The 14,305-nt window shown below is 40.5% G+C and overlaps 1 protein-coding gene and 1 long non-coding RNA gene across 3 annotated transcripts in view; one reads left to right on the forward strand and one right to left on the reverse strand.

The window, feature by feature from the left end:
• The window catches only part of LOC124265724, a 202,363-nt gene that overhangs the window by 141,633 nt on the left and 46,425 nt on the right, over positions 1 to 14,305 (reverse strand). The window lies entirely within an intron of this gene.
• On the forward strand, positions 9,960 to 10,394 carry LOC124265738. Its single transcript, XR_006895519.1, has 2 exons — positions 9,960 to 10,045; positions 10,149 to 10,394. It is a non-coding gene; the product is annotated as an uncharacterized LOC124265738 (long non-coding RNA).

The following is a 14,305-nucleotide window of genomic DNA, read 5'->3' on the forward strand; positions in this document are numbered from 1 at the left end:
TTCCGCTTCCGAAGACGTTGTCTGTTGCCTATAAAGTCAGCAATGGCGCATTGTATATCTTTTAAAGACCTGATAGGTTGGGTCATTCCATGGAAGTTTGAAACCGTTTATTGCGGATACCATTGAGTCAGCGGTGAAGTCTGCAATATGACTCCCCTGAATGAAGCAGCCCTGGTAGATGCGTTGCCAGCACGCCAGTTCCACTTGTGTCTTTGAGTTCAAGGGTTCATTTTGTAATGTATTATAAATAGAAAGCAGCACCTCTCTATCCTGTATAAGGTTTGGGAACTTTTACTCAGAATCAAATAGCGGTATCCGGCGGGACTGACCATCGTGGTAGTGGTATGATGGAGTCACATCTGATGGCGTATCCATTACCACCACCACCACTCAATTCGTTCTTCCCGTTTTCAGGGGAGTCGTTTATATTTATCAAGATGAGCACCTGTTTTTGGATATGCTCGGTGAAGTCTTCGGCAAAGGTCCAACGGCCTTCAGCACTAAACTATTGACGTACTTTTGGGGTAAATTTGCTGAGCAACTGTCTTAGGTGGTTTTATCGCGAGAGCCAGAAGAACTTTTCGGTGCGATCAAGGTATTTCTTTGAAGCGGAGGTACATGGAAGTGTAACAGATTACTCGGTAATCTACCGAACTTAACTGGTCATCAGAGTCCGCGACAGCACCTTCTTTTGAACGGAGATTGCATTCTCTAAAACCGTGAAATATCCGTTCTGTCTGAAGTTGTCTTAGACATAGTGACGTTCCGTCAATGTTCAACACAATTTCGCTTCAACTCTGACTCTATGGATGGCTCCCTCGACCATGACAAGAGAAACAAAGTCGCTCGCTATTTATAGTCTCTTCCAGCTGGTCCCTTAATAATAGCCAAAGAAATTTTGTCATTCACATTATGATCCATGCGTTGGGGGCTACCACCAATGTATCGCTGCTATCAGCTACGTGGTGGGTTAAGTATATACCATTAACCAGCACAAATTATACACGCCATGGGAGATAATGGTACGTTTTGTGTAATACAGGAGTTCCCGTTGGTTGTTGTGGAATATTCAAGGACTTGACAGTCGTCGAAACGAGACTCCAGCATCACCTAGATGATGATCATCTTGTGACGACTCATTTATACTCTTGGTACGGCGGGATCTTCCACGGAAGTAATCACTGGTTCTGGAGTCAATGATTTATCTTCTGCAGGGAGACATGTAGTAACACCAAACTATCGCCAGGGCTGTTTGCCATGGCATCAGTATATGCCTCACTAATACACCACCCAGCCAGGAAATAATTACGTAACAAGGGTCATTATCGCGAGAATTCGCGAAGACAAGACCAGGTACAAAGTGAACTACAGGGCTATGGATTTAAGTTGCTTTATTACCTTGCCAGCCTAAGGATTCTGAGTTAAGCAAATACTTAACACTCAGAGTCGGTGATGACGGCATGGCAATGCTTTCAACTCAGCATAATGGCACAGAGACTTAGCATGATGTAAAAGATCATCCAGGGATGATAGAGCCCATATTTATCCATCGGAGGAAAACTGTTCAATGTATCTGCTTCGGTAGGTGAAATCCCTGTTGGAACTTTAGGGTTTGGCACAGTGTCTTCTTCCATGTCTGATAAACAGAGATTGATGAACACCATAACAGTACAATATTTCTCTCTCTGGGGTGGGTCCACTTCACGCTACAGGCCATGCACATGTTGCAACAGTCTATACACCTACACAAAATGCTTTTCCTGTCTCCTGTGGGTCAGACACCAAAATGCACGGGTTAGGAGTTCAAAAGGTCATTAAACTCTATGGCTCCCACCAGGGTTAGGTCGGGGTCCGATCACCCACTTTGGGACTCCAAGTACCGGCTGAGCTTGGGTGCGCTGAGTGGGGTTGAGCTTCAGTCATGTCCTCCCTCTTCTTAGACCAAGGTTTCTACCTTCCCACTCAGAATCCTCTGTGTACTTGTGATAAATTGTGATAGGATAGTTTTGAGAGAAGTTGTTTTACCCGAATGTTACAGCCAGGCACAGGACAATCTTTCTACTGTTTAATCGATATGGCGATTTAACTCAAGTGGTTTCCGATTCAGCTGATAAGGAAACAACTAAGAGGGACACGTATATAGCTTAGGAGGGACGCTGGCGCGGGGACATGAGGGACAATAGAGGGACACTTGAGGGGCCCATAGGGACACGCCAGGGAGTTTTATATGGCCAGAGACACAATTTGAGGGACTACCCAGAGGGAACTGAGAGGGACACTTAGGACACGGGGGACGCTCCAGGGACACAGAGGACACTTGAGGGAGGGACACTCTGGGGACACACGTATATAGCTTGGGAGGAGGACACTTCAAGGGATTAATTCTCAGAGGGACACAGAGGGACACTTCAGGGACACAGAGGGACACCCTGAGGGACACCCTGAGGGACCTGGAGGGACACTTCAACAGGGACACATGAGGGACACTTGGAGGGACACATGGGGGACACTTCCCCAGGGACACAGAGGGACACTTCAGGGACACAGAGGGACACCCCCTTCAGGGACAATAGAGGGACCCAGCCACAAGCAGAGGAATTGAAAGCTCAGAAGACTCCAGTGAAGTAATGGATTGAGAGGTTGATTTGAAAGCAAAACCACAACCTGGACAACCGGTCCCACCTATTCAAATCCCCATTCACAGGTCCCTCCGGCCTGGTCTCACAGTGAATATGAGCATTAGTTTGGCTGGATTTAGTAGAATTTTGAAACTTGGTTGACTGATGGCTGGATAGATTGGGTTGGATAGATTGGTTTTTTGTTTGATGTTGGGAGGTATGGGTTGGTGCAGTGATGGGAATAGGCTAATATGCTTCAAGGCGGAGTGTCCAAGTTAGACTGAATGACCCGTTTGGTATAAACCATCTGGGTACTTTTTCTTTCTTCTCTATTGTAGATTTCGTTTCCTTTTTCTCCTCATTGAGATCTTGGAAGGAGTTAGTTACTATAATGGTTTTGTCTCTCTAGGGTGAAAGTACAGAAGTAGTAAGATGACTAGGAAATTGATGAGTTGGGTGTTCTTGAGATTCAAAGGAAACCCCTGGACTTTACACATACTCTTGTTTCACTTTTAGTTTCATAACTATAATTTTTGGAGCCCTTCTGAACTGAAGCTCCATAATGTAGTCGTTGTTGTATTCAGTTCATTGGTAAAGTCTGCCAAGGGAATGTCATCTCCAGTGGTAGCTTTACTTAATCATTAGGTTTAGCTACATAGATCCTGGGAATGATCAGTGTCCTTGTACAGCACTTGATGATCCAACTTCCTAGGACACTGTATAACTTCAGTCCTGCCAAGCAAGTAAGTAGATGTAATGGCCAAGAAGATGTTAGTCTTGTTATCTTCAGGGACAAAGTTAGATTTAGGAATTCCCCATATTTCCAACTGTAAAATTATCTGTCATCAGTATCTCCATGAAAGTACTGTGTATACAGTAGGATGCAATAAAGCATCTGGAAGAACTTTTTCTGCTTCTATGTCATGGATAAAATTCTGAAGTTGTTTCAACTATTTTCGACGCTGTCAAATTTTCCACAGAAACTGTTCAAGTTGATAATTGTGAGAGACATGAGTCCTGCGCGGGTTTTTCTCTATGTGATCCTTGTCCAGTTGTATACCTTCCAGCTTCTCTCTGTAGTCCGCTATGTATTTCTCCTCATTGTCATCTTCCGTTTTGCATGCACCATGCCACATCCACTGGCTTGCTGTTTTAACTTCAAGAAGGTGTTGATGTAATCCGTAAACAATCCACACTGTCCTGCTATCTCAGGGGTTGTACTGGGTTGTTTCCTGACCAGTGGTAAATCTCATACACCTTGATCACTCCTACTTATCCCTTTCTCAATGGCTTTCCCACTATTTCAGGTGTACACCAAGTTCCTAGGATGGCTCTCTCTACTCATCATCTGAATTTTCCTACAAAGGGTCTACTATTTGCTCCTCGTCAGCACACAGGTGCAAACATAAAGGAAACTCTTTAGCTTGCCTCTCGAGGATCTGATAGGGGAGTACTGGATGATGGAGTTTTCTAGGTGGTAATATCTTCCACCTTAGCAGTTCCAAAGATAGTGATCCAAAGAGACTGGAAATTCTTGTATGAATGGTTTGGGGATGTCCAATGCAAGTGCTGGCAATGTTTGTTGACCCATGGGTAGAGACTCTGTGTAAGTCCAATGATAATGATTTCCATTGCTATCCTTCACCTTGTAGTGGAAGTGTACTGCACAGCGTGGTCCTGCCGCCAAAAAGGAGTCCACGTGGCTCTAAGCGATCCCAAAGTGTCCAGTGTGCCTCGTCCGAAGCCTTCATGGCTCTGGTTTATCCTTTAATTGTTGGTGGAACTCGTGTTCCCAGATGGCAACCTACTTTTGTAGCCTTTCTGTTTTAGCTTTTTACATGAAGTTTCTTAAGGTGGGAACATGAGTTCTTCCATGAACTGTTTAGTTCTGGGAATTATGAATAAATTGATCCTGGCGTGTGGAAAGCATGTCTGACAACCAGATGCAAGCAACAACCATGCGATTCTAGTCACTATAAGGTTTGTTTTGGAACAATAACCATCCACCTCAGGTAGTTGGTTCCAGGAGCTTGCTTATCAATTCACCTCCATTCAGGGCATGTTGTATGTCAATATTTTCAGATACATGATCCAAATCCTAACCATTGAATCGAACTTTACTATAGTACCCATGTCCAACATACCCCTGACATGGTACTTTGAGTAATGTGCTTGGAACTGTTTCTGCTTCATGGACAATGATGCCCCCTCTTTGAAGCTGTGCCTTTGTGACATCCACTACAGCCTATCTCGAGCTTAGGCATCAGGCGTGGCCCATCTTCTTCTTCCAGGAGGTCTGGGAGAGAGACATCCAGTTTATGATAGTTTGTCCATCCAGTCAGTCACAACATGTTCAGCGAGGGTTTCAGAAACTTGGTTTTAAATATGTTTCATGCACAAAGAGGCTATATTGATAGAGTTTGCAAAGGGATCAACACTTCTCAAGTAGTGCTCCCTTCCGGTTCCTCGCTTGTAGCTCATCATCATCAGTTTGCTGAAACTGACAGACTGGAAGCTTCTAGTGGTATAAGTGACATCTGAGGATACAGTACTCCTTCGAACTGCTAGAAAATCAAGAATACATCCCGTATTTGTTGGCCGTACCATGACACGGGTACATCTAATGTCTTTAGTTCCCATGTAGTCCACTCCATACATGGCGGGGATCTGGAAAGCTCCAACATAATACCTTTGGTTCTCCTTCAAATTAGACCAATGTGGGAAGTAACCCTTCTTCAGTTCTGGTCAGTCCAAAAGCTTTTGGGTAGGGAGGCCAATTTCAGCCTGGAAGAGAAGTTAAGAGACTATCTATGATTCTGATGTTGAGACCTTTCTCAATCTGCATGTACATAATTTTAGAACCAGTGTAAATGAGATTTTGCTTGGATACATGGATTGATCTATCATGTACTCCAAAAAGAAATTATCCATCATAGGCTTTGCTATTGTGGGCAATGGCTGTGAAGTCTTTAGCGATTACCACTGAAAGGAGCCATCTTGAAAATTCAATCTGGACTCCATCTCCCTTTGAAAAATCACTCTTGACAGAAATCCACAACTCTCTTCACAAGGAGGTTCATACAAATTGTTTTTGTTTTTCTTGTCCCTTGTATGTATTACAGGCAGGGCATAATCTAGAACCACAGTGATGACATTTTGGATTCTTCATCGACTGACTCTGTTTCCTTTGCAAACAGGGACAGGCTGACTAGAGCCACCAAAGTAGTTGGGGAACATGTTGACATTTACTACACCAGGATTGGTGACAATGTTGACAAAATAGAGGGACTGATGGGGACAGTTATCGTAACAGGACAATAGTGGGACAAGGGCCCTTGAGGTGAATAACCTTCCTCAGTTTGACATCAACTGTTCAATCCTAATCGACATTCAAAGTCGTAAAAGATAGATTTGCTCTTGGTCTCAAGGTCCACTTCGGTATTAGGTTTCTGGTAACAAAGAGATGATCTTGTCTCCACCACTTTCTTGACATCCAGGACATTTCCCATTCTCCGCAGTCATGTGTAGTTTGGGGTCCCTTTCACTTCCGACATAATGCTCTTACACATGGTACATTTCATGAAACTCCTCACATTTTGAGGGGGTGTATATTGCCATTCTTTGCATTTCTTTTCCCGTTTGGTGGCGCTAAGAACATTCCAGGTGACCTACAGGTCATATGGCAGTAATCGGCTTAAAGTCAATGGAGTATCCGTTTCAGGGACACTTTTGGCTTAGTGGCATACAATGCAGGTCTCAGAGCAGGAATGGCACAGTTTGTCATTTATGGAGTTTCAAACACCGCTCACAAAGATATGGAGGCAGAGAAAAATCCAGTAATGTTGACAATGGCATGGAAGTAAGGATTGTGGTTTTTCAACCAGGTAGAAGAGTTTGGGTTGTTCTGACTCTTGATCGCAAGTCCCGGATAAACTTGTTCCCTCTTTCAGCGCTGACCACTTTCAGAATCTGACATCCTAGTACTTTCTCATGAAAGCGGAACATCATTCAAATGGCAGGCACGATCTGTAGGGATACCTGCCAGTTTACGCCTTCGCGGCCTCTCTTGGGCTAAGCCAGTCGTGGCGTGAGGCTTTTTTTTTTCTTAAATTTTTCATATAAAATGTCACCAGGACATTTCCGATACTGGAATTACTCGGTCTATCAAGAGGAGTGTTTGAGTATGACCAATGGGATTTCTTCCAGTCATGCTGACTAATTTGATTAGCTTTTGGCCCAGCACACAATAATGGCTCTGACCATACATAGGTTATCCTCGTTGACAATCCTGCACTTACGGATCGTTTCAGATGAATAGAGAGTTGTTTGGACCTGTGAGGTTGCATTAAGGTCTTGTTGGATCGACCGCCCTCGGGGTATGCATTATTGATTCCTATATCCGCCATTGAAAGGAGACATCCATGGCTGAAGCTCTTCACGACTGTTTAACACTTTCTCAATGTGTTTCATGATCAGTTCTGCATGTAGCTGGGACAGAGGTTGCAGAGGTACCACAATAGCCCTTATTTATAGGCTTGATGATGGATAATGATTCTCCCCAAATCCTCCTACAGAACATCATCAGGTGGCTTATCACAGAACCTCTTCAAACATATCCTGAAGCTCAATGTACAAAGTCCTGAGACTTTGACCTTGCCATTCGTCGTGTTAAATTTGATCCTCATAGGTTGTACTAATAGCCAGTCTTGGCAAAGGTCTTGGTGTTCTTCTTTGTAAAAGTATAGGGTTGAGTTTTAGGAGACCCAGCATCAGGGAGGGACCCTACACCACCATACTGGTTAATGTTTCAGTACGTTATCTTTTTGGAGGATTGGAGTCAGTGGAGCAGCTCTGCAGAACGTTTAGGACAGGTCATCCTGTGTTTTCTGAGATCAGGCATTCTCCTAAATGTATTTCCACAGAAGGAACATGGTAAACCCTTCTGTCGCCGATCATTGATTTCGTTTAATGTTGGATCAATACTCTCCAAGGAGGGACTATCGTTAGAGCTGAGATCATATAAAGAAGACATTTCTTCCATTTCCTCAGGGGTAAATTGAAGATCTTTTACCAACAGGTCTTCAAGTGTTGCTATTGGTGTTGTTGCTGTAACTGACTGATCTTCTTTCTGTCTACACAGCAAGCATATACAGACCTCATACCTACTCGCTCATCGTTTGACCCAGCCCATGTTCTTCTGCCCACTTGATCAAGCTGGCATAGTCATCAAAAGAATCGATTTTGGCCTGGAGATCCATCTGAAATAAAACAAATATTCCCCTGAACCATACTTTACAGTATTGTGTCATTTTCAATCATACTGTGATAACATGCCAAATAAATGAGTATGTCATTGTTATTATTCATATATATACACTTAAAATAAGTCATCATTTAGAAATGTGAGCAATGGCGTTTGGGATATGTAGCCTGTTTGGTTATGTGGCCGTTTTGAAAGTGTCGTTTGCGAACCGGTTTGAAGAAGTTTGACTGAAACCGGTTTGGCAGAAGCGGTTTTAAGACTGAGACAAGGTAAGGGCCGTAACTCTTGTCTAATGAACCCGCGTGCGTGGCGTTTCTTTGTCTGATCTTAGAAATGGAGGAAATTCATGTCCATGGATGACACAATACGGAAATGTGTGGAATTTGTTGTAATGGATTATTCTATATCATCGTGATGGGGCATGTTTAAATATGTTGATGGAAGGATCATACGGAGGACAATAATTTGTGAGTTTACCGTTCATGATTTTTCATGTCGATGATGGGACAGATCACGTGCATGTATGTTTACATTGACATGTTTGCAGGGTATCATACTGATATGTATGAACTGATGATTATGATTTTTAACACCATCGTCATCTATATTTAACATTGACATGTTTATTATATCCACACATAGTACAAGATGTGTTTGATGTAGACCATGACTCGAATACGAGATTATGAACTATATTTATACAAAGTGACTCGAGATCGGAGGATGTTTTACCATAATTCATCACATACTATGTAATCACATAATGATTATTATTTGTATCTATCTTGTTGGTTCTTAATTATGATTCAGGCATGGTTATCAGTATTATTATTTTTTGTTTTTATTGTTATTAATTGTTTTCAATGACTCAACAACTATTTTATTGTAACTGTAATAACAAAAATAAAGTAAAATATTGTCACTACATATAAATGTAATTTTTGTTGTTGTTTTTTGTATCTAGATGCTGTTTCTTCGTTTTTATTATTAGAAAACGTTGAGAGCACAACCAAATGTTTTCCAGGTGACTACAGAAACACCTGGCCTATTGTTAGTACTGAAGAAATGAAGGACGCTTAACATAGGGTGGTTTTGACATTTGTCAATGTCGGTATTCTAACCTTAGGAGTCTTCTCTTTGTGGAAACTAGTGGAATTTTCCATCAATGACCTGTATTTTGTTTTAAGGTCAAATTGAGGGAAATGGTGACCCTAAAAATGTGGGTCATTTTAAGGTCACCATTTCCTCAATTTGGATCTTAAAAACAAATCGATAATCAGAAAGAGATCAGGGATTTTAAGTACTCGAAGTTCTTTGTGCCTATATTCCCTATTTAAAACCCGGGTCCCCATTCCTACACACTTCACCCCTGGCTCATTCCACGTCACTGAAAACCCTAACCATTCCACCTAACCAGAAAAAAATGGCAGAAGAATTTTTTTGGAACTGTAAGTATTTCTCTTTTTTCTATGTTACATTTTGATAATTATTGTGAAAGTAATTTCATTGTCACAAAAATGTTTTCTGACTATCATTTCACATGAATCCTTATGACACTAAGACTAGTGTAAGAATGTCAGTCCTAAAATCATTTTTTTCATTATGGAATTTCAGCCAAGACATGATTGAGGAATACCCCAGTCTCCTAACATCATGGATTGGGATACAGAGTAAGTATGCTATAAAACAGTTATATTTTATTTTTACAAGTATTCAGTTAATCATTGGTAATGATGTAAAACACAATTTCTGATAAACAATAGGCTCATTTTTTTTCACTAATGTCATTTTGTTACTCTTTCAGTGACTTTGATGACAGTCTTCTTGTGGAAGCTGTTGAGGGCATGAGCACTTCTGTGGAGTAAGTAATATTAATTTGAAAATGATTTAATACTAATGCATGTAATACATGATGTAAACGAGTTAAAATAAATCACACAAAAAATGTTTGGGGTGTGTGTGTGTGTGTGTGTGTGTGTGTGTGTGTGTGCGATTATGACCTTTAACCATTTTGTGTTAATTTAGGTATATTGTTCTCATTTTCAGTGATGATGACTGTGTCATCATAGAGTGGACATGCCTGCTACCCCATCCATCACCAGTGACGCTACCAACACCAGTGACGTCACCACTGAGGGGGGCATCCTGCCCCACCTCCTCCCTCGTAAGTGTATATTAGATACATTGAAGTTATTACTATCTGAAGTAAATGTATTATTATCATATACAGGATTTTTATCTTATTTTGTTCCTTATTTTTTGTTCAGTCTAACAGAAGTCATCCAGGCCCATATAGAATGGAGAAGGCGGGAAGTGGAGAGTGGAATACGGGCTCTTCAACATGAAGAGTCCTTATTGGACATTTTAGAGATAGTTATTAGAGAATATTAGGTTTTTGTAGTGTTAGTTAGTATTAGTTTTGTATTATGTTTAATTTGTTATCTTTGTGTATATATTGTTAACTTTTGTTCATATGGTGTTTGTGTAAATAAAGGTGCCCAAGGGTGGGCAAATGATTCATTCATTGTGGAGTACAGTCATGTCACACCTGTTACTTCACATGAATGGGTTACTTGTCCCAACCCATCAAAACATCTAGACATGCTGGGAAAAAGGTTGTTGAATATATTCTCAATATTGGATACACCTGCTGGACTTGATCTATGTGTGAAGCTTGTGCTAAGGGATTTCCTATGGTTCACATGAGGGTAAGTTGTTTCAATTCCCTATTCAGATGTTAGTATGTTTCCATAAATGTGAAGGGTAACTTACCTTGATGTTCTGTTGATGTGTAGTTGAAAGGCTGATGAAAATATATATCCAGTAGACAGTATAATCCAAGTCTGTTTAGTAATCCAGTGTACACAGTATAATTCAATGAGAAATGCACTCTGGTGGTATATCCACAATGTGTGAAATCACTTGAATGTATATCCACTAATGACTTCAGAGACTGAGTATGACATGAAGCTGTTTGGGTGGGGCTTATATACCAGAGTCTAAAAATAGGTTGTGGAAAACCCATGTCCAACATGAGTCATGGTCTAAATATAGACTCTTCTAAAATAGACACAGCAGGTGCTTGACATGACTCATAGTCTAAATATAACCTGTTACCAGGGGCCTATTCTAAAAATAGATTTTGACCCTATAAAGGCCCTTATACTACTACTGAGTGAGAAACTCAGCTGTTTCAAATTGTCAAACTCAGTTTGAAATTTGAGTAAAACTTAAGTTTGTTTCGAGATATCGGGACCTGATATCTTAAGTGTGAATTATATCTTTAGTTACTTGGCTGAAGATATGCGAGATATTGACGCCCTTAATTCTCCCTGTAAAGGCATCTGATGTTACTTAAAGATCCGGGTTATTGTTGTCTTCGGTATCCCAAGGCATAGGGCTGTCAGGCTGGTTAATGCATATCATCGCACCCTAGATCGATGCCCATGATGTCATCGAGGTCCGGACTCAATTATATACAGACCGCCGTCATACAGATGAAAGTTGCTGAATGCGGCGTTAAATAATAAAAATAACAAACCTGATGCTATGCTGTCATATGTCGTGGAAACATGGCTGATTGTTGTTCCTGGGTTTGTGCCTGTTTGATCAGAAACACGTTATGGACTTATGGAGATACCGATTGCAGTGAAACATGCCAGAAGTGATCGGACAAGAACTTTAATTGTACAATATAATGGAAGTATTTCGTGGCTGCCAACATGTGATTATGAGTGCGTCAGTTTCACAAGTCCCAATAAATGGCAAAATAAGTCATAACAGTGATGTTATCATACAATTAAGCGTCAATAATACATCAATAAGATGGAATAATACAAAATAAGAAACAAAGCATAAACAATGGATAGCATGGTGCAGTTACAGACGCGCAAAGATAAGTACTTATCAATCAACATTCACCATGATACTTTTCATCACCTTAGGTAAGGACTGGCGATTTCTCATTCTACTATTGAAGATACAGCTACATGTACTACGTAATGTTTACTGAAACCTTGTCCGTCATTCTTACCTTTGATCAAAAGCCAAATTGAAGAGCGATTTGGGATATCTTTGAAAAAGATATATAGAGGGAGTTCAGTTGTTACATTGAGTCTCACAAACGGTTGGAACAGAGATGAACAATTAGTCGTTGTGATGTAGTTCACAGGTAGGACAAACAGCTGTGATAAGCATTGCCCTGCAGTTCCTCGTCTCAGTCTCACGTCAAGACCATATACTGATACCCTTGTGGTAGTTCCATAAGACTCGAACCTACACACGTATGTGTTGTTTTTGAAGTGAGCAATCAGATATCAGTTTGTCGCCATTTTCCGGTGAGGCGTTAAATATTCCCGCCATATTTCTGGTTATGTTCCGGGTATCACCTTTTGTAACATTAAATAGGATCAGTCATTTAATACTCTGCAATAACTCTGCATTCCTTGATTATATATACAAAGCCTAATCATCTCCATTATCATGCTATTAGAAATATCAATGATTGTCGGATGACACCACCTTTCTGATGATATAATTATTGCTTTATGTGCACTTATGTTCCGTGTCCACACTTGGTGTTCCCTTAGAACCACAGTTAAATTATGTTTGATACTTTATGCTAATGTTGGCGCATGACATTATTTAATTTAATGAAGATATAAACAATAACATGTGTGGAACGTGATCCGTGGTATTATTATCTCTGGCAGTTAGAGGAAGAAATTCAAATCTAAGAAAGAAAAGCCTGCAAATGTCAATTATCGTAAACTCTGTTTAAAGGTTAAAGTTAAAGGAATAGGTTGTAGATTGCAATGGAGCGTGCATAACAATTCAAACAATTTCAGGACACGTATCTGTCTTGTTAGTTCACTCTGTTGTTAGTATTAGATATGTGTACACTCTGCAATAGATATCTTCCATCTTCAAAATGATAGGCCACAATTAGTGTATCTGCTCCTCTTTGCAGTTTGTGTCAGTACGTCTGCGCAAATTTGTCGCTTCCTAAAACAGCCTTCAGACAACATCACACTTTGTCTTCCTCCGGAATAACTAAAAAGTAATTCCTTTTTACTATCATGACATTATCGAAAGTAATTCGTATCTGAGAATCCAGGTACAACTCTCTGCAGATGACGAAAATGTGGATATCATCTGAAGAATATATTCGATTCGTCAGACTTATTCGCTAAATAAAGTTCGAAGAGCAAGCAAGCATATTTGGCCATGTCTAATTCCGATGAAATATTATGCCTGCTTAAAGTTCTTAAACTCCTGGTGTTGCCAGTGAATTTGAAATTTGGACTTTGTTCCTGCTGCTTGCAGGTCTTTGATTCACTGCAATGAAACTACCCAAAGTATTGCTAGGGTCAGCACGTCTCCAGCGTAACCAATACAACTGACCATTAGGTGAGTCAGCTGGAACCTTACATTATGTCTGCTTGATATACTGAACGTCTTTAATTAAGGTATAAGTCATATATAGCTCACTCATGAAGTGAATCTGAAATAATGACAAATCCTGTAGGCTCAACCATCCCCACATTTTGCATGTTCACCTTTACTTAATATGAAAGGAGAACGCTTCACCAATGACCCAAATGTACTTCCTTTAACTTGAGTAACCGAATAAATCAATACAAGAGTCATCCAAGAAGGAACAAAAGTGTCAAACTGAGGGATATCGAAAAGTATGATCCCGTAAAAGGTGACATCAGGTATGCATGCTAGAAAATCAGTTCGGTTTCAACTCTTCAACGTAGGCCAATGACATGTACACATGTCCAAAACAAACAGCCTGGTACACAGTCATACATGAACTATGCAATACATTTTCGTTGTAACATTGATGGGTGTTCCTCATAATAAAGAACTTGACATCCACACAAACCCTCTTCCTTATCTGGCATATTTCTGATTTCCGAGATTTCTGACATAGGTGGCAATAAGCTGATATCCTCTTTCAATGAAGACTGGAACAGAAGACTGGTGTACCTAAATTTCACTATTTGTGTCAGTATTGAGCTTCGTTACAACCAGTTCCTCATTATGTGTTGTTTTCCTCAGAATAATGAATCTGACATCCATAAAAACTCTGTTCCTTGTGTGTATCACTTCTAAAAGCCATTCAAAGACCTAATATGTCCAGTGCCACATATGCATACACACATAGGCATGGACGATCGCAGAAAAAATACAAAGAGCACATTGACCACTGAATAGGTTTGCCTTTCTGGGATTACTTTCTCCAAGTAAGACCAAAATGTACAAACATTCTTGAAAGTATTTCTTTCAATCCGGTATGCCTTAACGTTATTCCCATTATGTAAGTAAACTATCACACTCACATACCCCATTTTGATGCTGTGATTCAATTTATTACAATCAAGGAGTTCCTGAGCAATGTGATTTCTACTTGTTTCAT

Source organism: Haliotis rubra, unplaced genomic scaffold (assembly GCF_003918875.1).
Source record: "Haliotis rubra isolate DU_JTF1 unplaced genomic scaffold, ASM391887v1 Scf990, whole genome shotgun sequence".
Classification (NCBI taxonomy): Eukaryota; Metazoa; Mollusca; class Gastropoda; order Lepetellida; family Haliotidae; genus Haliotis; species Haliotis rubra.